The sequence below is a fragment of the Hordeum vulgare genome, chromosome 3H, assembly GCF_904849725.1.
Source record: "Hordeum vulgare subsp. vulgare chromosome 3H, MorexV3_pseudomolecules_assembly, whole genome shotgun sequence".
Classification (NCBI taxonomy): Eukaryota; Viridiplantae; Streptophyta; class Magnoliopsida; order Poales; family Poaceae; genus Hordeum; species Hordeum vulgare.
The window spans coordinates 12721060-12744952 of NC_058520.1; positions in this window are offsets into that span (position 1 = coordinate 12721060).

Sequence of the window (23893 nt, forward strand, 5' to 3'; positions counted from 1 at the left end):
TGATGCTCCGTTGTCGGAAATTCTCCACAATCGAGACGCGTCAGGCCGAGTGGCAAAGTGGGCAATGGAGATGATGTACTGTGACATCAAGTTCGAGGCCAAGAAAGCTATTAAGTCTCAATCCCTGGCTGACTTTATAGCAGAGTGGGTAGAACAACAGCAACAGACCCACATCTACTCGGCTCATTGGACAATGTTCTTCGATGGGTCTAAGATGTTGAATGGATCCGGCGCTGGCGTTGTTATCATATCACCAAAGGGTGACAAGCTCAAGTACGTGCTTCAGATACACTTTGATTCCTCCAACAATGAGGCGGAGTATGAAGCCCTCCTCTACGGATTGCGCATGGCCATCTCACTCGGCGTCCGTCGCCTGATGGTCTACGGTGATTCGGATTTGGTGGTCAATCAAGTGATGAAAGAGTGGGACGTAAGGAACCCCACCATGAAAACATACTGCAATGCAGTGAGGAAGCTGGAGAAGAAGTTTGAAGGTTTAGAGCTCCATCATGTTCCGAGACTGAAAAACCAAGCAGCTGACGAGTTGGAAAAACTCGGATCCACTCGGAGACCAGTCCCGAGTGATGTCTGCCTCGAACACCTTCATCTTCCCTCAGTCAAAGAAGATCCCTTCACAGAAGAACCGGTACAACCCAAGAGCGCAACAGATCCGACTGAAGTCGATGTACCTGCTGTGGTTGATCTGATCACAGAGATTCTGGCCGTCATTCCCGACTGGACTGTGCCGATCATCGCATATATCCTGAGGCAAGAACTTCCAGAAGACGAGGTCCAAGCCAGACAAATAGTTCGCAGGTCGAAGGCATTCACTGTCATTGATGGTCAATTGTACAAGGAGAGCGTTTCAGGCGTTCTTTAGCGTTGCATTTCCCCAGAGGAAGGGCAGTTGATCCTAGAGGATATTCACTCGGGAACCTGCGGCCATCACGCTTCTTCAAGAGCAATTGTCGCCAAGGCATTCAGAGCCGGTTTCTTTTGGCTGCAGGCAAACGAGATGGCTAAAGACATGGTCGACCGATGTGAAGGCTGTCAGTTCTACTCCAACAAGTCCCACAAGCCAGCATCTGCATTAAAGACGATCCCGCTTGTGTGGCCATTTGCAGTTTGGGGATTAGATACAGTCGGACCATTCAAGACGGGCCAAGGAGGCTACACACATCTGTTGGTGGCAGTCGACAAGTTTACGAAATGGATAGAAGCCAAGCCCATCAAGAAACTCGATGCCTCAACAGCTGTCAAGTTTGTCAGGGACATCATTTCCAGATTCGGGGTACCTCACAGCATAATCACCGACAACGGGACGAACTTCCACTCGGACAGATTCAAGGGCTTCTGTGCGAGTCAGGGCATCCGAGTGGATTTTGCTTCCGTAGCACATCCTCAATCCAACGGGCAAGCTGAGCGGGCGAATGGGCTTATCCTTCAAGGTTTGAAGCCCCGACTCCTGCGAGAGGTAGGACACACTGCCGGTGCATGGGTCACCGAGTTACCTTCAGTGCTTTGGGGCCTCCGCACCACTCCGAACAGGTCAACGGGGCGATCACCGTTCTTCCTCGTTTATGGAGCAGAAGCGGTCCTTCCGAGTGACCTGCTTCACAATGCCCCACGAGTCGAACTCTTCTCCAAAGCCGAAGGAGAACAAGCAAGGCAAGATCGGGTCGGTCTTCTAGAGGAGGAACGCGAGATGGCACTTACTCGGTCAACAATTTACCAGCAAGATCTGCGACGCTTTCATGCGCGTCACGTCACGAGCCGCACATTCCAAGCAGGCGACTTAGTGCTCCGAGTGGACCAACAAAGACCCCACAAGTTGGCTCCGGCCTGGGAAGGCCCTTTCATCATCTCCAAGATGCTGAACAACGGAGCATACAGACTCTACAACATTCAGAGGGAGACAGACGAGCCGCGCGCATGGAACGGAGATCTCCTCAAGCGCTTTTATACGTGATCGTCGACTGAAGCAGTGTAAAGAACAAGTTGTGACGAAATAATATATACAGCAGGTTCCGTTTTTTGCCAATACAGAGTCCTCCCACGGTCGCAGACTCCGGTCACACACAAAAAAAAACTTAGCTGCGATCCCGAATCGCCTAAGTACTAACTTCCTCCGAGTGTGCACTACACGTCGCACTCGGGGACTTAGCTGCGATCCCGAATCGCCTAAGTACTAACTTCCTCCGAGTGTGCAGTACACGTCGCACTCGGGGACTTAGCTGCAATCTCGAATCGCCTAAGTACTAACTTCCTACGAGTGTGCACTACACGTCGCACTCGGGGACTTAGCTGTGATCAAGAATCACCTGAGTAATATCTTCCTACGAGTGTGCACTACACGTCGCACTCGGGGACTTAGCTGTGATCAAGAATCACCTAAGTAATACCTTCCTACGAGTGTGCACTACACGTCGCACTCGGGGACTTAGCTGTGATCAAGAATCACCTAAGTACTAACTTCCTACGAGTGTGCACTACACGTCGCACTCGGGGATTTAGCTGTGATCAAGAATCACCTAAGTACTAACTTCCTACGAGTGTGCACTACACGTCGCACTCGGGGACTTAGCTGTGATCAAGAATCACCTCAGTAATATCTTCCTACGAGTGTGCACTACACGTCGCACTCGGGGACTTAGCTGTGATCAAGAATCACCTAAGTAATATCTTCCTACGAGTGTGCACTACACGTCGCACTCGGGGACTTAGCTGTGATCAAGAATCACCTAAGTAATATCTTCCTACGAGTGTGCACTACACGTCGCACTCGGGGACATAGCTGTGATCAAGAATCATCTAAGTACTAACTTCCTACGAGTGTGCACTACACGTCGCACTCGAGGACTTAGCTGTGATCAAGAATCACCTAAGTACTAATCTCCTCCGAGTGTGCACTATACGTCGCACACGGAGACTTAGCTGTGATCACGAATCACCTAAGTAATCACTTCCTCCGAGTGTGCACTACACGTCGCACTCGAGAACTTAGCTGCGACCCTGGGTTACCTAAGTACTAACATTCTCCGAGTGTGCACTACGCGTCAAACTCGGGGACTTAGCTATGATCAAGAATCACCTAAGTATTAATCTTTTTCCGAGTACGCACTAAGCGTTGCACTCCAAACAGCATTCAAACAAAAGACTAAATGTTTTCATTCCGATTCCAAAAGTCTAGAAACACTGACTCGGTGCGGATCAAGCTTACCCGCACCGATTTAAAAGTATCACAGCCAACAAAAGTGGCAAGAGTACCTTACACATAACCACTCGGCATACCGAGGATAAAGTTTTATTCCGCGTCAGCTGGGCCGGCGCCAGGACTGGAGGGCTCCACGAAAGTGTCCAAGTCGATTCCATCGGCGATGCGGGTGGCAGTCTCAAGGAACGTCTCCATGAAGTCTTTGAATCGAAGCTTCTTCGTGTTGGCGACCTTCAATGTCTTCAGCTTATCTTCCCGCACCTCCTTGCAATGGACTCGGACCAAGGACAGCGCAACATCAGCACCGCAACGCGCTGCCGATTTCTTCCACGATTGCACTCGGCTCGGAATCTCCTCCAGTCGCGCCATCAAGGATTCCATCTCCTGTCGCGACTCGTCTTCCGGCCAAAGTTCCTTGTCAATTCGGCCGACGACTTCTCTCAGTCGACCGATGAAAGGACTAACTTTGCCTACGCGGATATGCGCCCGGAGCAGATCCCGGCTGGCCTCCTCGCCAGTGGCACGTTCTCTTTAATGGACCGCTCCACAGCCGCCGCTTCAGCTTCGCGTCCATACAAAAGTCTGCAACAAACGGACAAGCATACAATCAATACGAGTGTAAAGCGCACGGTACAAACACTCGGCAAAGCATAAGACTTACCTGCCAGACGAGTCATCATCTGCGCAGCACAGTCGGTGACATACTTCTCTTGAGCTATGAATCGTTTGTTCCGAACGACCATCTGATTGTGCAGCTCAGTCCGCTGTTTCTTCATCCTCTCCACCTCCGCCATCAATACCCTGTTTGCCTCCAGAGCCTCCTCCAAGGACTTCTCTCGTACTTCCAGAGCATCCTTCATGCCGGCCATGGCGAGCATAGCAGCTTCAAGTTCACCAGCATACTGGTTCCTCTCCGCTCTCAGGGCTTCATAGGCCGTTCCCATTTCACAAGTTTTTTGCCACCAAGAAACAAAGGACAATCAGCAAGTTTATTAGTTCACAGTCTAAGTTCTTCAGACCCCTGCCGACGCAAGTAGTCGACAGCGGTCTCGGGGACTACACCCAGTGGGTTCACTAAGAGTGACCCCACTGGCATGCACCTCAAACAGGCCTGCCCTATTGAGATGCATGTTTTCACATACGCCTCAGAGGCCAATACTACCCGACCTGAGTGCAACTTACTCTCGGGGACTCTTACCGCAAGTGCACTACAACTGCAACAAGTACTCGCACTCGGAAATCCTATCTACGGACACAACCAAACTAAAGGCAAAATGTATAAAGACAACTGTCGGTGCAAGCACTCGACAGAAGTCTCGGGGACTACACCCACTGGGTTCACTCGGAGTGAACCCATTGCAAACAACAAACAACACCCAGTGGGTTACAGAAGAAAAGTAAGTACTTACTAGACTACTTACTCGGATATCATCGAGCAGCTCCAAGCTCCGCTGGTACAAAGCCGCAATGGAGTCATAAGCCCTCTTGGCTTCTCCAGCCATCAGCTCCGCCTGAACCATGGCCCCCTTGGACGCTCCCACCTGCTCCTCCGGAAGACGCCGGATGCTGAATTCAACATTCGACGAACCGGGAATCGTCGGAGGTTCCTGGGGCATCCCAAGGTCCGCCCCAATCGGTTCCTCCCCCACCAGCACCGGTTCAGTCGGTGGCGGCGCTTCGGTCGGCGGGGCGTCGGCAGCAGGCGTGGCAGCAGGAGGAGCAGCCTCAAGGACAGGCTCCACGACGGGGTCGGCTCTCCCCTGGTCGCCCTCGTCCAGGCAAATCGCCCCTGACAAGCCGAATAACATGACGCCTCAGAAAAAGAAAACAATGGCACAGTCTGTAGAGACAAGACACCCGACTCTCCTACAACGCACCTGGCTGGGACGAAACGACGTTGTCCGTTTCCATGGGATCGTCCCCTTGGCGAGCCGGAGAGGTTGCAGAGGTAGCGACCCTGTCGAGTGAAATCCATTCAAATCGTAAACAGAGGTTCACTCGGATAACAGAAAGAGCCGAAAGCTAGATTCACTTACGTGGAGGTGACAGGGATAGCGACCCTCATTCGCGGCAGAGCCTTCCGAGGCTTGGGCCCACTCGGCTTGGGCGCCCTAGAAGACTGACCTGCGGGTTCGACGGCGGCGTCCCTAGCCCTCTTGGTGCCTCGAACACTCGGGACCACCGGAGCAGCAGGCGGAGCACTCAACGTCGCAGGAGGAGCAGATGGGACGGCGGGCTCGTGTCGGCGCTTGGTTCGATGCTCTGGTCGTGGAGGTGGCGAGCCTTGCTCTTCATCCTCTTCCTCTTCCTCGTTGTCCTCCTCCTCCGACTCCCCGCTGTCGGAGACGTATTCGGCGCTCTCCACGCTGCCTTCCTGACTGCCTTCCTCCTCTTCCTCCTCTGGATCCCCATTCGAGACGGGGGAGAACCAGTTGGTCCACGCCTGCATGAAGTTCAGTCGGAAACGTTAAGCATCACACGGAGATATAAGTAAACGACCAGAACCAAGACAATTCTACGCACTCGGCTAATGCCACTCACCTGATTCGGTGGAGGGTGGTCCGCGCTGTAAGGCTTCACTCGGCGAGCTCCTTTGGGGTTCTCGCAGGGACCCATGATTTGGAGCACCCACTAGGTCACCCTCTCCTCGGGTACGCCCACCACGTTGGTCCGAGTGGAATCCTCGGGCCCTGTGTAGTGCCACATAGCGTGGTCGCGAGCCTGCAGCGGCTGGATCCGCCGACCAAGGAAGACTTCCAGCAGGTCTATGCCGGTGACCCCCCTCCTGACAACATCCACGAGTGCCTCAACCAAAGGCTGCATGTCGTTCTTCTCGGCCTTCGAGAGCGCGAGCTGCTTGGGCGGAGCGGGTTGGTCTAGACTAAACGGAGGCAGCCCAGTCGATGCGTTCGGACAGGCGATGTCCTGGCAGTAGAACCACATCGACTGCCAGTTCCTCACCGACTCACTCAACTGGAGAGCAGGATAGCTGCTCCGACTCTTCTTCTGGAATCCTAAACCCCCACAGAGCTGGAGGAGGTGCGTCTTATCGTCCGTCTGACTAAGACGTTTGATGGTTTGGGAGCGGGCGGAGAAGATGTGTTTGAACAAACCCCAATGGGGGGACAACCGATGAAGCACTCGCACAAAACGATGAAAGCAGAGAGATGGGCGATGGCATTCGGAGGAAAGTGATGGAGTTGAGCCCCGAAGTGATTCATGATGCCTTTAAAAAAGGGGTGTGGGGGCAAAGAAAAACCTCTGTGAACATGGCTGGGGAGCAGGACGCGCTCCCCCTCCCGAGGCGTCGGCTCGACCTCGTCGTCCGCCGGCAACCTCCAGGACTTATGCACGAGCATTCCGTGCTCCACCAGCTCCAGCAGATCCCCCTCCGTCACCGTGGAGGGGAGGAAGTCTCCTTGGATCCACCCCGCCGACAGCGGCCGCTGCCGCCGTTGAGCAGCCGCCGCTTTGTTCTTCTTCTTCCTCGCCTCCATCTTGCTGGTCTGACCCTTGGTCATGGAGGCGACGGCGAGTCCTCGAGAAGGAGGAGGAGGAAGGAGTGTAGGAGCGCAGGGGGTGGCGAGGAAGACGGAGCAGGCGAGAGCGAAAGATTCGGCGAGCGTAACCGGGGAGTCTCGTCGCCCAGAGTTAAATAGAGCGCCGACTGGGTCAGTGGCGAATGGGCCCGAAATCTTATCCACCCGACCGGCCGCGGCGATATAAGTGGAGGAGTTGAAGGCGCGAGAATCGAGGCGTCAGGCGCTACTCTAGCGCGCTGGCGTCATCCCCGCTGAGCGCGCGGAACCCGAAATTTGAGATCCCGGAAAATCCGCCGCTGTCAGTTGACCGGTCGCGTCAAAAGATGTCGCGGAAGCACTCGGTTCCCGACAGTCTGTTTCGCAAACACTTCCACTCGGATCGCTGGTCAGGAAAGATAAAATGGATAGAGGCAAGCAACGCCCAAGCCGAACCTAGTCCAGTCGGATCTAAACCTCAAGCACCGCTTCGGCGTTTCAACCCCAATCCATTCGGGGACTAATGATGGGGTCATAGTCCTAGGGTAGGGTCATAGGCCTGCCCTACACGTCCCTATCCAAGGACTACCCCACACAAAGGACAGGGCCCTAGGTCTGTTCCGACTGAATTAAGGAGTCCCGATCATCCAGTCGGCAACAGGCCATGAACCATCCAGTCGGAGACTAGCATTCGGAGGGCATCAAGCTAACCGACTGGATACACTCGGTACGTCGTAACCTCTCTGGAGGGAAACTGCCGTACGTTTCCGGGTGCATTTATTAGCATTTAGAGCATACGTTACCTGTAACGTACGCATTCAATCGCCACTACTCCACCCTTGAATCAAAACCGTTGTGGAGGGCCGCGCACTCTATATAAGCCGCCCTCCCTCACTGGTAAAAGGGTTAGCAAATCATTGTACTCCATATTACACTCGGTAACAAGCTCCGAGAGCACTGAGACGTAGGGTTGTTACCTCCACCGTAGAGGGGCCTGAACTCATACAACCTCGCCGTAGCTAGGACTCTGCCCATCCCATTCGTACCCTACACATCTACTGTCAGGCTTATACCCACGACACTAACCCAGAGTCAACCATTGCACCAGAGTGGCGAAAGAAGGTGGATTGTATTGTATTGTATTTACCTTGCATTGAAGGAGTTGGTATTATGATAGTCTTTGGTTGATGCTTTGTGTGTAATCCTCCACTTTACTTGCATTGTGCTATTCTCTGTGATGATGGAGAAAGTATATGTCTATTGCAAATATACTAATTTTCTTTGGGAAAAGATAACGGCCAAACGTTTGACTTCTGGGTTTTGGGCCGAAAGTGTTCAACGTTGTTTGATTAATTGCACGAATCTTAAACGGTTGGGCTGTCACGTCACCAAAACAAAATCATCCGGTAATTTTACCCATCGCCCTGAACGTACCTCTCTTGCGTGGCCACATGTCTCCTACCTTATCCATTTCCACACCTCGCCTACACCAGTCCACTGCCCAGCCCTAGGGTTGCAAGAAAATCTCAAAGCTCGTAAGCCACTCAAGATCGATTCGTTTTTTGACTCGACTCGAGATCGACTCAAAAAGAAACCCTTGGCGGCACCGATCTCAACAACAAAGGCTACACCGTGGTCTTCCTCTCACCTCGCGATGCACCAGGACCAGCAAGGACTCTACCAGCAGGAATTAATTATGACCTCGACGTGTATCGCTTTGATATCTGTGCGTGGCCATGGCGCATCAAGGAGGACTAGACACTACTGCAGGAACGCCTAACAGTAACGGGTTGAAAAAGCACAACAGTGGCAGGGAAGGCTCTCATGGCCTCCCGTCACTGCTAGAACACCATCAGTGGCGGGCGCCCGGCTACCACTGTTAGGCCAGGAGCAGTGGTGGGCCCTAGGTCTTACCCGCCAAAGCACTCGGTGTTGACCATCACAGGATTTGCACGCTGCTATGGAGGTCATTCTAAACCGCTCGCCACTGCTATTGTTGTAAGCCGACATGATTGATTACATCATATTGTACCTGGATCATATCATCATGTTGCATTTCATACATAAATTCTGGTTTGAATCTTGATCCACACACGAGCACCACATTACAATGATTTCAAATTAATGGAAAGTAGTAGATAAAAAATTAACAAGTTAATTACAATAATTAATAAGAATTTATATGAGGAAAATTAGTGTTAGCTGATGTTCAACACGCAGACCATTAGTAGAAGCCGCACATACTACATGAATTAGTACTTGATGAAAAGAACGAGAACCAATGGGTCGCTTGCTCTGGAATTTGAGACTAGCCTCTCGAAGAGCCCATTGCACAACCTCAATGGGCATGGGTACGATGGTTGGACTCATACCTTACCAGATCCCCATCCTCTCATCCGGGTCCGTCTCTACAAGGATGCACACTGCAAGGTCAATGAACCGCCTCTCTGCAATCTTCTCAATTGATGGGAGAGAACAATGGGACATTTGGACACTTTTGACCAATGCTAACATCGCCTACTTGAGGTGCTCTATCCAATACTTTTCCCATGTCCATAGAAAGTGCTTCTCCATGTCCGTCGCAGAGACCCCCTCCCACAAATCTTTTGGTGGTCACATCTGTTATTTTTATTAGACAATAACATTAAAAATATATACATATAGAAAAGATCACAAGATTAATATATAAACATATGACACTCGTAGAGATCACAAGGCAACGATCATTGTGTCATGACATAGTTTATTCTTTTTTAGGGTTTACTAGACTAGAAAGGAGCATGCATATCGCCAAGTTGATGTTTCATTATCTTGTCTCGTTTTCCTTGACTCTCTGCCGTGTAGTAGAACATCCCCTCATCCCTCACTACCACTAGTACTCCCTCCGTTCCTAAATATATGACCTTTTAAAGATTATACTATAAACTACATACGAATGTACCTAGACATATTTTAGAATGTAGATTCACTCATTTTACTCCGTATGTAGTCTTCTAGTAGAATCTCTAAAAGGTCTTATATTTAGGTACAGACGGAGTAGAAAACAGGGCATCATTATCGGTTTGAGAGGGCCTTTAGTCCCGGTTCTGTAATTGGGACAAAATGAGCTGGACTAATGCCCATTACTTTTAGCCCCAGTCGGGACTAATAACCGAGACTAAAGGAGCTCCACGTGGCCTCCGTGGGGCGCCCAGGCAGGAGGACTTATAGTCCCGGTTGGTAAAACCAACCGGGACCAACAGGCAGCCACGCGTCAGCAGCTCGTAGGAGCTGGGTTTTTTTTTGGAAGGAGGGGGTTAGGGGTTTTGGAGGGTTTTAGGGGTTTCATATTGTGTTAGCTAACTACTACATATAGAGAGAAGTGACCTCTCTTTCTCCGTGCTTGGTCAATGGTAGCTACTATATATAGAGAGAACTCGACACTAGCTAGTAAGCAAATAAAGAAACCATTAATTACACAACATCGTGATCATGAAAATATATAGAGAGAAGTGACCTCTCTTTCTCCGTGCTTGGTCGAACAATAAGTTTTTGTATATCTATCCGATGCTACTATACATATACAATATAACATCCCTGACATCATCAAGCGCCAATCTCCCATTGAATTTCTATATGGTATTCTTCCTTTTCATTTATGACGTGGTCAAGAATGAATCCCGTCAATTCCTATTGAATTGCTCGTATGCGATCATGTGATAGGAGTTCACCCCGCATCTCCCAAATCTAGGGGTACATACGTATATATGAATGAAACTCAACACAACTGATGGTAATAAAATAAAATTGTGAATATTTTTTATGTACTTCTAATTGGTGTGGAGTTATGCCCCGCTAAATGGTCGGGTTGCGAATGAACTCATAAACGTAGTATCCACATAAATTATTCCCGGAGGCCTGTCACAAACACTTTACGAGAATAGAGTTCAATCAAACTGATAGGCAAGCATGATAATGATACTGAAACTATAATCAATGGAGAAGCATGGAACTAGCTAGTACTACTTATTTTGGGGGTGTAAATCACAGCTCTTTCTTCAGACCCGGAACCATTCCAGTGAACTTTTTCCAAACCCTGCGAGGCAAAGAAAATGATTACTTGATATCAGAAAATGAATGGAAGTTGCCGATATGGTTCCGGTATTGATTGAACTTACTTCTGAAGCATTGAAGTCATGTCCGCATAATCCTTGGGATCTTTACAGTCTCAAGTTCAAGACAGTTAATACTCCCCCGTCAAGCTTAATGCATAGCAGAATAAAATGGAACATGCACATGCATAACTCATCAATTACAATACTTAACCTTGAGTAAGCGAAACTGAATATGCACATGACAGTAACACGCACTTGAAGTTGTACTGATCTCCTATCGCTTCCTAAGGAGCTGCATCTTTATTCCTCCGCCAATAGATTATCGATCAATGCTTTTCCAGGAATTCTGTCATTCATAAGAACAGCATCAATGCTTGTCCTGTGCATGAATTCTAGCCTGCGTGTCTACAGGAGTTGTATGTGAGCAACTGCAGTGCAGAACTAAGCGAACAATGCAGGAAGATGAAAAATGTTAGATGTGTTTATGGTGATAGACACGCAGGCAAATTCATAAGTATATACAAGGTGTTACGGCTGTATTTTAGGTACTATTTCCTAATTTTATTTATTTATTTACTACTTATACATTTAGAGTATTGTTGTTGCTGTCTTACTGAATAGCCAGTAATAATGATAGCCTGATTTTTTTTTTGCTGGCCTAATTCATTCACAGGAACCAGAAAACATGATTTGTAGTAAACATCTCTCTGATGAAAGTTTCGAATGAAGTTGGATTCAAGAGGACCCTGCCTAGATTCCTGTTGTGGCGTTGGAAATACTCATGGGAGGCATGCATCAGGCTGCTAAAGGATTTCTCTTTTGGAGGTAGTGATTTTTGGTTGGTTGGCTACCAGGCCATCAGATCAGGCTAAAAGGGAACCAGAACTGCTTTCTCACAGCTAACAGGGGGTTCTAATCAGCTCCAATGTCTGCTGGCCATGTCCGCCAGAGGATGAGGTGTTGCAGATGTTAAATTCTTTCCCTGCATGCACAAGGGTAGGTGGTCACCAAACCACATTGTTTCCGACAAATGCCGACACTGGCGGATCGACAAATGCCGACACCGACGGATCGGCAGAAAACACAAAAGACTCGCGACCGCTGCGCCCACCAAGAGTCTTCCACCAAGCTCCAGGACTCCGAAGCACCGGTATCCATCAACACCTCCAAGAAGGAATGTGACGATGACGACGCTGCTGCCAAGGGTTTCCTTCGGTTGCGACGAGGCGCGAGAAAGGGTAGCCCTGACGCCCTCCACGAAGGTTCAGCGACACCCAAAGGCGTCATCGCGTTAGTGTCGGCCGGGCCAACAGGGGTTTCCCCTCATCCCAACCTACACCTCCGGCGCTCCGGAGCCTGCCACCAACCGACCTACACCCTGCACCAACACAGTCTTGAGGCCCCTGCCGCGTCTCTCCACTACACCGTAAGGAGAAGCCTGCACACCGATGAAGAAGAACCGGGACTAGGAGCAGCATCACCGTCAGCACGCGGGAGGTCTCAACCTCCACCATCAACGACGGTAGCCGACCGGACGCAATAGCAGGAGCATACCAAGCCCATGGGCCCACCTCCCCTCCCCCCCCTCGCGCGTAAAGCTTCCTCCATCATGCTACAATAGGCACACCATCGACGCCGACGCCCCCAGTACAAGCTGCTCCACCTCCCCACCACGCAGAAGACACCGCAGCCACGCTGAGAGCCGGCCCGCTATAACCTAGATGGGGCCCTTAGGGGGCCCAAATCTGAGCCGGAGGCACGCCGGAGGCCACCCCGCACCACCACGCTGTCCTGCCACCAAGGAGCAGCTCCGCCACCTCACTCGTCGCCGCCCATCACCACTAGGTCGCCGGACCGCAACCGGCCGAGCTGCACCGCCACCGTCCCCTCCCCCGGGAAGGGGGAACACGCGCGGGAGGAAGGGAAGGCCCGCCGCCGCCGGCACCATCCGGACCAGCACCGGGGGCGCCCGCCGACGATGGCGGGGGGAGGAGACGAAGGAGAAGTTGCCCGCGGGAGAGGAGCTCGCGTGCCGCTCGGGCCACCTCAAGGCGGCGCAAGGACGGATCTGGGAGGAGGGGGGACAAGACCGGGGTGTGTGTGTGGAGGCTACCCGACGGCCGGCTGCGGCGGGAGGGGAAGGGTGGAAACCCTAGTCGCCATTGTGGCGACCCCCCTGTATCTTTTCCCCTCGTGAGGCTCCAAGTCCCAGCAGCTGCTGCTCATTGAAGGTGAGTCGCTGCTGATCATGGATCTCGTCTTGACAATGTAAGAGTAGATGGTATCAGATCGTCTTGCCGGTGAGGGTGCTTACAAAAATCGCCGGACAAACTTCGGCCTGGCAGTTATTTTTTTTTTTAGCATCACCCTCCAGCCTTATTTAAGATTCTCCCATAGGGATTTCATCCGATATTACATGCAGAATACAATCAGGGGGGACATTAGGCCAGAAACTATTACTATCCCTAGAGGTGCCCTCTTTAGCAAGTAAGTGTGCAGCACTATTACCCGTGCGTCTGATCCAAGACACTTTGAATCCCTGCAAAGTACGACCCAGCAACTTAATCTCCTCCACGATAGTTCCAGCCAGACTTAGATTTTTGGCCTGCTCATTCACCATAGCCGCTACTGCCATACTGTCAACTTCGACGTGCAGCTTCAACGCTCCTGTTTGGATTGCCAGCTGCACCGCTTCCTGACAAGCAAGTAACTCTGCCACCTCGGGATGAGAAACATCCCTGAACACATAGCAGGCGCCTCCTCGATTATGATCACGAAGAACTACACCTCCCCCTCCACGATTGCGTACTTTGGCTAAAGCTCCGTCGGAGTTGGCCTTCAGCCATCCTTGTTCAGGTGGTTTCCATCGCACCACCCGCTCTGGAGTAACATTCCTCGGCTGACGGGCATGGATGTTTAACCACTCCATCGTGGATTGGTATATGTTGTTTGCAACACTTCTTGGATCAGCAATCCTCTGGCCATCTCTTGCCTCGTTCCTAGCTAACCAAAGACCATATAGTGCCTGGATTGTTAGTTCCTTTTCGCTTTCACCCGCCTCTGCTAGCCAACTTAGTATCCAGGAAGCTACAGCACGGTGATCTCCATCCGGGACTGGCGGCAAAGTCACCAGGGCGCCTTTCTCAGAGTTTAGCACCTCCCAAACCATAGCAGAGTGTGAGCATCGCCAGAATCTATGCAGATTGGTTTCCTCTCGGCCACATACCGTACATAAGATCCCTGGTTTTATCCTCCTGCGTTGCAACTCCGCTCCAACTGCCAGCCCGTTTTTAATCAGCCGCCACATGTGGATCTTAGCTTTACCAGGTGCATTGGTGTTCCATAGGGCTAGCCAACTCTGGTGTTTGGATAGCGATGATGATGACTCCGGCCGTCCGGTAGTAGATAGTTTCTTCCTCATGCACAAGTGATAGGCTGATCTGACAGTAAACTGACCCGATTTTGTGAAGTTCCAAGCTTGTTGGTCGCTGCAGTTCAGTCCCCCAATGGGAATTTGCTTTATATCGCATGCATCATCCTCCGAGAACATCAGGTGGAGTTTCTCATAATCCCATGAAGATCCATCGGTAGTAAGCAAGTCGCAAACTCGCGTTACACCCGGTATATAGGACTGCCCTAGAGGCCTTAAGCTACCTTCACGAGGAATCCAATTGTCATGGTGGATACTGATTTTCGTACCATCGCCAATCCGCCAGATGATGCCTTCTCTCAGGAGTTCCCTACCATGAATTATACTCTTGAAGGTAAAAGAGCCTCCACTTGGGCATGTAGCATTCATGATCGAGCAGCCTTGATAGTATCTGGCTTTAAGAACGCGGGCGCATAGCGATGAGGGAAATTGGAGTAACCGCCATGCTTGTTTAGCGAGCAAAGCCTGGTTAAACGCTTCAAAATTTCTGAAACTCATCCCTCCATCCCTCTTAGGTAAGCACATTTTATCCCAGGCAATCCAATGTACCTTCCTCATGCCCTGATTTGCTCCCCACAAAAAGTTTGAAGAGATTGATGTCAGGTTCCCGCACATTTTCTTGGATAGTTGGGAGCAGCTCATGGTGAACGTTGGGGTAGATTGGAGCCCGGATTTTATCAGAATTTCTCGTGCTATTTTGGATAAACCTTGTCCCTTCCATCCGGCTACTTTACTCCTTGCACTCTCTTTGACATACTGGAAAGATCCCTCCTTTGATTTACCCACCACTGTGGGTAGACCAAGGTATTTTTCGCTCAATGCTTCGGATGCAATTCCTATTACTTGCTTAAGAGCCTCCTTATCTGTGTCCTTACACCCTTTGCGAAAAAAGATAGCCGATTTTTGAAGATTTACCTTCTGTCCCGAGGCAAGTTGGTACTGTTGTAAGATCTCCTTGAGTGTGTTTAGGTTATCCTCCGACCCTTCAAGAAACACAATACTATCATCCGCAAATAAAAGGTGGGTGACATGGGGGCCAGTGCTCCCAAATTGGACGCCACGGATCCGCTGCTCATTTTGTGCCTGTTTGAGAAGTGCCGAGAAACCTTCAGCGCAGAACAAGAACAGATATGGGGACAGGGGGTCCCCCTGCCTGAGTCCCCTTGTAGCGTGAAAATCCCTTGATAGTCCCCCATTTAGTTTGACACGAAAGCGAACAGTACTAATGCATCGCATGATCATAGATATCCATTTCGGAGCAAATCCAAGTTTGGCCATAACCAGCTGGAGGAAATCCCACTCCACCCTGTCGTAGGCCTTCATCATGTCCAGCTTGACTGCACATAGTGGCTTCTTCCGCTCTCGCTTTCTAATAGCATGCACACATTCATAAGCGATTAACACATTGTCTGTAATGAGGCGTTCCGGGACAAACGCTCTTTGCTCCTCGGAGATAAGGAGCGGGAGAATAATTTTCAATCTGTTAGCCAAGACCTTTGTCGCGATTTTATATAGAACATTGCATAAACTGATGGGCCGGAACTATGAGAGAAGCTCCGGTGAATTGGTTTTGGGTATCAACACTAGAACTGTTTCGTTGAATCCTTCCACCGGCACAGTTCCATCGAGGAAATCACGAATCGACCCACAAACCTCTTCCTTTATCAACGCCCAGTGACGTTGGTAGAATAGCGTTGGTAGCCCGTCGGGTCCAGGTGCTTTTGTCGGTCCCATTTGGAATAGAGCAGTCTCTATTTCACAATCCGTAGCTACTTCCGTAAGTTTCTCATTCATCTCCGGGGAGATGAGGTTTTGAAAGAGGTCCAGAATGTGTTCTGTCTGGTTGCACCCTTCCGTTTGGAAAAGTTGTTCATAGAACTTAACAGCTAGTTCCCTCATACCCTCATCCGACGAGCAGCTCACACCATTCTCTCCCTTCAAGACCCTGACAGTGTTCTTTCTCCTTCGGTGTGATGCTCTGTTCTGAAAGTACTTAGTGTTTTGGTCTCCTTCCTTCAGCCAGGCAACTCTTGATCTCTGTTTGTACATAACCTCTTCCCTCTCAAAGATGTCTTTTAAATTGCCCTCAATGTCGCGGACCTCCTGAGTATAACCTGATAATAGGGCTCTTTCTTTTGCATCCTTCAGTTGGTTCTTGAGTAGTCTGATTTGTCGTGTGACTGAACCAAAAACCGAGCTACCCCACTGTTGCATCGTCCTGGAGATGTGTCCCAGTTTCATGCATAGTTCATGCGGCCCCATGCACGGTCCCTGCTGTCGCCATGCTTGTTCCACCATTGGATCATACCCATCATGCTTTGTCCACATCTCCTCGAATTGAAATGGCCGATCCTTTCTCCTCCCGGTGTCCGAGGCAGTCTCCAACACCCGGATAAGGACAGCCATATGATCAGACTCCTCTGTAACAATGTTTTCCACCCTCGAAGCTGGGTATAGGGACATGAAATCAACATTACACAGCGCTCGACCCAGTCCAACCTGGATATTGTCCCTATCCGGTCTCTTATTATCCCATGTGAAATGGTAACCCGTGGATCCCATGTCCGCCAGTCCGCAGTCGGACAGGCAGTCTCGGAATTTCTCCATCTGGGAGAAAGGTCTTGGATTACCCCCCTTTTGTTCATCCAGGGTTAGTATTTCATTGAAATCTCCTGCACATAACCAAGGTAAATTATTCTGTGCTTTTAAATAACGGAGGGCTTCCCAAGATTTGCCTCTAAGCTTTGTCCTGGGTTCTCCATAGAATCCTGTGAATCTGAAGGATTTCCCCTCAAAGCAAAGATCTGCATCAATGAAGAACTAGCTCCATGGTCTGATTGTGGCTTGCACGTTATCCCGCCACCAAAGTGACAACTCGCCACTCCTTCCCAGACAATCAACAGAGATTACATTAGGGAACCCCAAGCTCCATCTAATCCTCTCCATAGCCCGTGCTTTCTTTTTAGTTTCGCTGAGGAACACCACCACTGGGTTGTAGGACCTTACCAGGTCTCTTAATTCGCCAACTGTCGGGTCCAACCCCAAACCACGACAGTTCCAGGCAAGGCAATTCATTGATCCCGGCGGCCCTGGCTGACAGGGTCCGCCAATGCATCAGTAGGAGCATCGAGACGTTCAAAAACAGTAGTTGGTTTTAGCCTTGTTTCCCGAATGAAGGTATCATGTGGGACTTGCTTGTCCTGGTCACCTTTCACCACCCAGAGTTGCTTCGGTCTCCTTTTACGTGACTCTCTAAGGAGGTGCTCCGCCCTAACCTTCGGCCGGTAGATCCCCTCGTTAGTTCTTGGCCTGCGTGTGAATGTACCCCTATTCCTCATCTCTGTAGCCCTTGGATGAACGTCATAGTCCATAGGGTCTGATCTATGCAACTCTTCCTGGCCAGCAGCCTTCTCCTCAACGCCACCTTTTTTATTAAACAGCTCCTGACGTAAGTCCAGCTCCCTCCTCCTCTCTAGGGCATGTCTTAGATCTTTTGATCCTGCTTCACTGCTTCCTCGCGCCCCTCTAGCTGGGCTATTTACCTCTGTTTTATTTCGTTGCCCACCCTCACCAGTGTGAGAGTAGCTCGCCTGCGATAATTCTTTCTAAATGTTGCGCTTTGTTGGGAGGTCCCGAACCCTAGCTGACGAGAATCTAATCGGGTCGCTCGCGCCAGTGCGAGAGCTTTCCTCACTAAAGCTACTGCTGGCAGCCCCTCCATATCCTCCCCCCTTGCCAGTCGAGAAACGACCAGGGGATGCTCTCAGCCATTCTCCCCATTGGGCAGATTTGTCTACTGGTGGATCACATTTTCCTTCTGCATGCACAAGTCTTCCACATTCAAAGCAAAAGTGGGGAATTTTCTCATAAGAGAAATTAAACCATGTTCCTTCGTCATCTTCTTTTGACTCCTTCAGATTGAAATATCGAACCAGCGGTTCATAGACTGATATCTTCGCCCGAACTCTAAGGTATTTTCCTTTGGCAAATCCATCGCTTTCCACATCCACTTTCACAACTTCCCCGAGCCAGTTCCCAAGGGCCTCCCCAAATTCCTTGGTTCTTTTATCTGGGGGTAGATCCTCTACTCGGACCCAGACTTCCACCGTGTCAAAGATCATCTCCGACGGCCTCGTCTTCCCATCGTAGTCCTTCAGAATTAAAACATTGAAATCAAATTGCCACGGCCCGTTGTTCCTAGCATGTTTCCAATCTCCTTCCCCTCCAAAGTGGACCAGAAATAGGTTATCCCCAAGATCACGAAACTGCGCATCGTGATGCAGCCCCCAAGCTCTCCTCAGTGATCGTTCTAGCGCCACGAAATTCATGATCCTAGGAGTGCAAGCTTTTCCAATCAACGTCCATCTTTTCGCCGCTGGCGCAGCTTTCTTTGTTCCCAAAAACACCAAACCTTGCGCTTCCTTCTCCGTCAATGCCATCCCATCAAGTTGTGCCGAGAGGCTAGCCGATGCGTCCGGAGTTCTACTGGTCACCGCGAAACCCCCTCCGCGTTCGACTTCCTTTCCTTCACCGGCGTATCTATTTTCCTGGATCCCCTGCTTGCCTCCTGTCTCGGTTTCATACCGTGGCCATCCGGTGAAACCGTCTTCCTCCCATCTTCCTTCTCCGCCATAGCTCCTTCCTCAGGAGAGCCTATCCCACGTCGGTCGGTGATCTTGGAGGACGCAGTCGTCATCCAGATCCCCACCGGAACCCTACGCACCCCCGGCGAGAAACCCTAACCCTAGCGGCAGCCCGGGATCGCCTACCGATCGCCTCCTGTCGCCTGAGAGTTACTCCCGTGGTGGACCCTCCTGGCAGTTATATATATATATTGTTGCATGCACGAGTCAACCGACTCCGAACATGACTCCCTAAAGTAGCCTATTCCCATTTACAACTAAAAAGAAACAGACCGGAGTCGATCGCACCACACGCACGTACACGTCGCTCCCCTAAAATATACTCGTACATACTCCCTGCCGATACCATCGATTGTCACGAACCAAAACGCGCGCATCGCCGCTGCCGCCCACCCGACTTTTAGTTACGTCTCGCGCGGCGCCATGGCAGACCTCCCTGCCGCCGCCGCCGCTTCCAGGCGCTCGGGCCGTCGCCCCTATGTGCTCGCCGACGCCAAGTGCCACATCGGCGACCGCGACAACGCGACCACCGCCCACGGCGTCACCAGCGGAGGGCGCGACATCAAGGTGACCTTCGAGCTCGCGGACCCGCCCGGCGTCTCTCGCTGCTTCGTCCACTGCCCCAGCGGCCTGGCAGAGAGCCGCCACTACGGAGATCCCTCGGTCCTGAGCTCGGCGGACGCGCTCGTCCTTCTCGTCGTCCCCTTCATCGACGGCTCCAAGAAAGATCGCGGGGCTCCTTCTCGGAGATCCCATGGCTCCAAGTACGGCAGGCGCGGGGAGTACAACGATTTCTTCGTCTACAGGGCAGGTCCAGGGGCTCCGTCTCTATGCCTTCTCCCCGGCGTCGGCCCCGACCGCTGTCCCGACATCATCACGCTGGCCGGCGTCATGCCCCTCGACGGCGCCGATCTCAACAGCAAAGACTACGCCGTGGTCTTCCCCATGCAACACAAATCTTGCTCGCGAGACACCAACGACTCTACCAGTGTAGACTACATCCTCGGCGTGTATCGCTCGGATACATCCAAGTGGCAGTGTGGCTACCTCGAGGTACCCAAGCACCACAATCCAGAGGTAATAATGCGGCACCAAGGCACCCGCGCGATCTTCGCCGGAACGGGAAGGCTCGGCTGGGTCAATCATTGGCACGGCATTCTTCTATGCAACGTGCTCGACCAATATCCGGCCATGCGTCTGATCCAATGGCCTGTTCCGCTATCTTGCGATCTGGTGCCGCGGTTCGGCATGGGAGCTGACGATATCTATGCACGGCCCTTCCATGATGTCGCTATAAGCAATGGCATGATCAGGTTCGTCGAGCTGAAATTCTGTCGCCGTAGCGATACCTGCAATGAGGAAGGGGTCATTGGCCAAGGTTGGACTGTCAGCGCATGGAACAGGGGGATCTACTCAAATAAATGGCACAAGAGGTTCAATGTCAAGGCTGAAGATGTGCTTGTCGCTGGTTCAAGTTATCCTATGGTATCGGGTGACAAGAGGTTTAGCTGGGACAAGGTGGTTTACGGTGGACCCACTCTGAGCATGTGTAACGACGATGTTGTCTACATCATGGCTAGACTGGACATCCGCCCTGCAGTTGCGTGGATGCTTGCCATTAACATCAGAGAGGGAACACTAGAGGCGGTCAAGCAGTGTTCTGCTGAAAAGATTCCCGGTCTTGAACCGACTTATGTTCAGTGTGCCTTGTTCGACTACCTCAAGCAGCGGAGAAGGTGATGAGAAGTCAGTTCTAAATATTTGTATTAGCAATCTTGATGATTTATAACCTGCCTATTAGCAACTTTATAGCATGTGCTTTTAATATAATTGTATTGAGATGAAACAACCAGTTTATTCGTCAACAATGGTAGGTTTACATGTGCTTCTTATTGACGAGTGATCTTTCTTTATGACTCGAGCCGAGTTACCGGAAATTATCAATTAACATGAGCAAGAATATCAAAACTCCTGTCACTTATCCGCTAGTCCTTAATATCATTAGACAAGTTCATCCGTTGCAAACTTGTAACAGTGGACCAATGTTAGCAGTGAAAACACTTCAATGCTGAACTTCAGATGCAATTTACAGCAATGCTTGTTCCGCACGCTTAATTATGATGCCTCAGAAATTAATTATCCTACGACTTAGCCCAACCAAGGTTTAGAGCTCAGAACAGCTTATGAATGGCCACATGGACCCTCTTTCCATTCTATTACAGGGTTTGGTCCTTTCTCCCTCTCGCCGTTCAATCGTTCTATCCCATCAGCCCTTCTTTACTTGGTCTCCCGACTGATGAACATATGTCACTCCAACAACCTACATATGTGAATAACAATTTGCGTCAAGGGAAGTTTTCTATGTCGAGGTTGCCATGCCCAACTTTCACATGGATGAAAACTCATGTAGTAGAGAAATCGGTGGATATGAACTCTCTTAAGCAGTAGTTGGAGTAAACAGATGAGTATTTCTTTGTTTCAAAAATCATTTAATGGCTGTCATTCTTGTTTTTGTTACCTCGAAATAAGGGCAGTGGCATGGTCTTATTGGTTTTTCCACACTGAATCCATGTATAGTTATATAAATATGTACACACAATCCTTGTTTCTAATTTTCTGTCGTCCCTGCCTACAATGTTGTGCATTTCGACAAGCTATCATGAAGTAAATTTGAACACCTTGAGGAGGCCGAGATGGGTTATGGGGGAATACAACATTAAATGTAATATGGACTAAATTCAACTAGATTTCTTCATATGATCTTTCTGAATAGTTCCTTAGAAGAAATTGAAAAAGGGGAGTTTATGGATATTTTACATTTGTTGCTAAATTTCATCTGCTCAGGGTGAGTTGGCTATGTGTCGGCTTCTGCGTGGCAGTGGGAGTCTGGGGAGGTCGGTTGGGAGCCTAGAAATGCAACGGCGATGGCTCACAGGCCGCACAGTGTCGTGACGTTGGCTGCGCTCGGATGGGGGCCTGGGTGGTGGGGGCGACACTGGCATTGCGGATGAGGCTGAAAGTGGCCGCTCGAGAAGCTAGGCACACCATGGACGGGAGGTGGGGAAGAGGCTGGCTAGCAGTGGTTGGCCAACATGCGAAGCATGCTTTTGGCATGCCTGCCTCATGGTCACCATGTCCTGGGGTCTGGGGGTCCTTTGACGGCTCTCCTGTGTCTATTAGCTTAGGCATGTATCATATGTTGCCTAGGTGTCCACTACTTGGTGCCAAGTGCGTCAAAACTCCAACTTACAATGAGGTGTTTGTGTTGTGCCAGGGAGAGGTGGCATGGGGGCTTATTTTTGGTGTGTTGTGCCTAGGTACTAGGATGAGTGTTCATACCAAATTTCAGCAAGTTTGAATAAGTGTTAGTGGTACTTTGTGTAAACCATACTTGGGGCAGGAACTTCTTTGTGGATGGTGTGTTCACTTGGGAAACTTCTAGCAAGTGTTTGTTGCATTTCTAGGGTTTGGCTAACCTCTAGAAATTACGAGAATTGTACAAGATTTTTGGAGTGGCAGCAATGCATGTTACTTCATAACCCATGTGCTTGAGGGTATATTCTTTTATAGAAAAAAGAATATATGGAGAAAAAAAATGTGGATAGGGTTGTGTAGAAATGTTAGTCAAATCTTGTGGTGTGTGGGAGTCTTGGATGCACTTGGATGCAGGTGAAAAGAATTCTTATTCTCAAGTCGTAAGTCCAATGAGTCATCATTCAAATAAAGATTTGGAAAACTCCATATAAATCCAATTTATTTTGGAAAAGGAAAGAAATGGTCAAATCCAAATTAAAGAGATGCTATAAGCCTTAAGGCCGAGGGTTCTACTAAGCTGTCTAGGAAAGGAGCATCCTGATCCACGATGTGGTTTCTGCATTTGTGGCCCCACGTGTTAGGAAGTGGATCAGTTGTGGTCTGTGATTGGGTCTATTCTCAAGTAAACGTAGCAGGTTTATTTTGATAGATAGATAAATCTTTAAATTTATACTTCTATGTTTTTAAATATATGTCTTTTTAAAGGTTTTACTAAGGGGCTATATACGAATGTATATAAACATACTTTAAAATGTATGTAGATTCTTAGTGAATTTTTTTAAAAGACTTATATTTAGGAACGGAGGGGGTATAAACTTATCTTTCATTCATAAATAGTACTCCCTCCCTCCCAAAATATAAGGCGTGACTTTGCATGGTCTTTGATGCACGACTTTGACCATGCATTAATATATACCAAAATGCATGGATTAAACATGTATCAATAGTATCACCACATTTGTCTTGCAAAACAATTCTATTTCATACTCCCTTCGTCCGGAAATACTTGTCCTAGAGATGAATGTATCTAGACTTATTTTAGTTATAAATACATCAATTATATCCATTTCTAGGACAAGTATTTCCGAACGGAGGGAGTATGTCTTTATAAACCTGTATAGGCATACAATAAGTGAAAATTATAGTCAAAGTTGTGCCATGAAGACCAAGAATTTCAACACGTGCCTTACATTTTTGGAAAGATGGAGTATTCGAATTCGTGAACATTTCTAAAATTTGAGGAATCTCTTTCAAATCTGTGAACATTTTTAAAAATTTACAAATATTTTCTAATTCGCTTCTAAACTAGCGATGAGAAACACCAAACCAAACACCATAAATCGAACAAATCAGGGTACAACTATGCACAGTTTAGTTATACTTTTCATTTTTGATGTAAAATTGCTAGACTATTACCGTAATTGCGAAGGAAAAGAAAAACTTGACTAACCGTTTGGCAAGTCGCGCGTTACCGTCTAATTCACTTCTTGATTATTAATAGGAAACCACTTTTGCTCATCCGACGGATCTAGTGTGGGGTGTCCATCGCTTCGCTTGGTGACACGTGGCCTATTGGACCATGCACGTCTCTCTCCCTCATGCCTCACCTTATCTCTTCATACAATCTCTCTCATGTACGCAAGTGCCTCATCGTCAATTATGCCTGACCATCTCTGTCC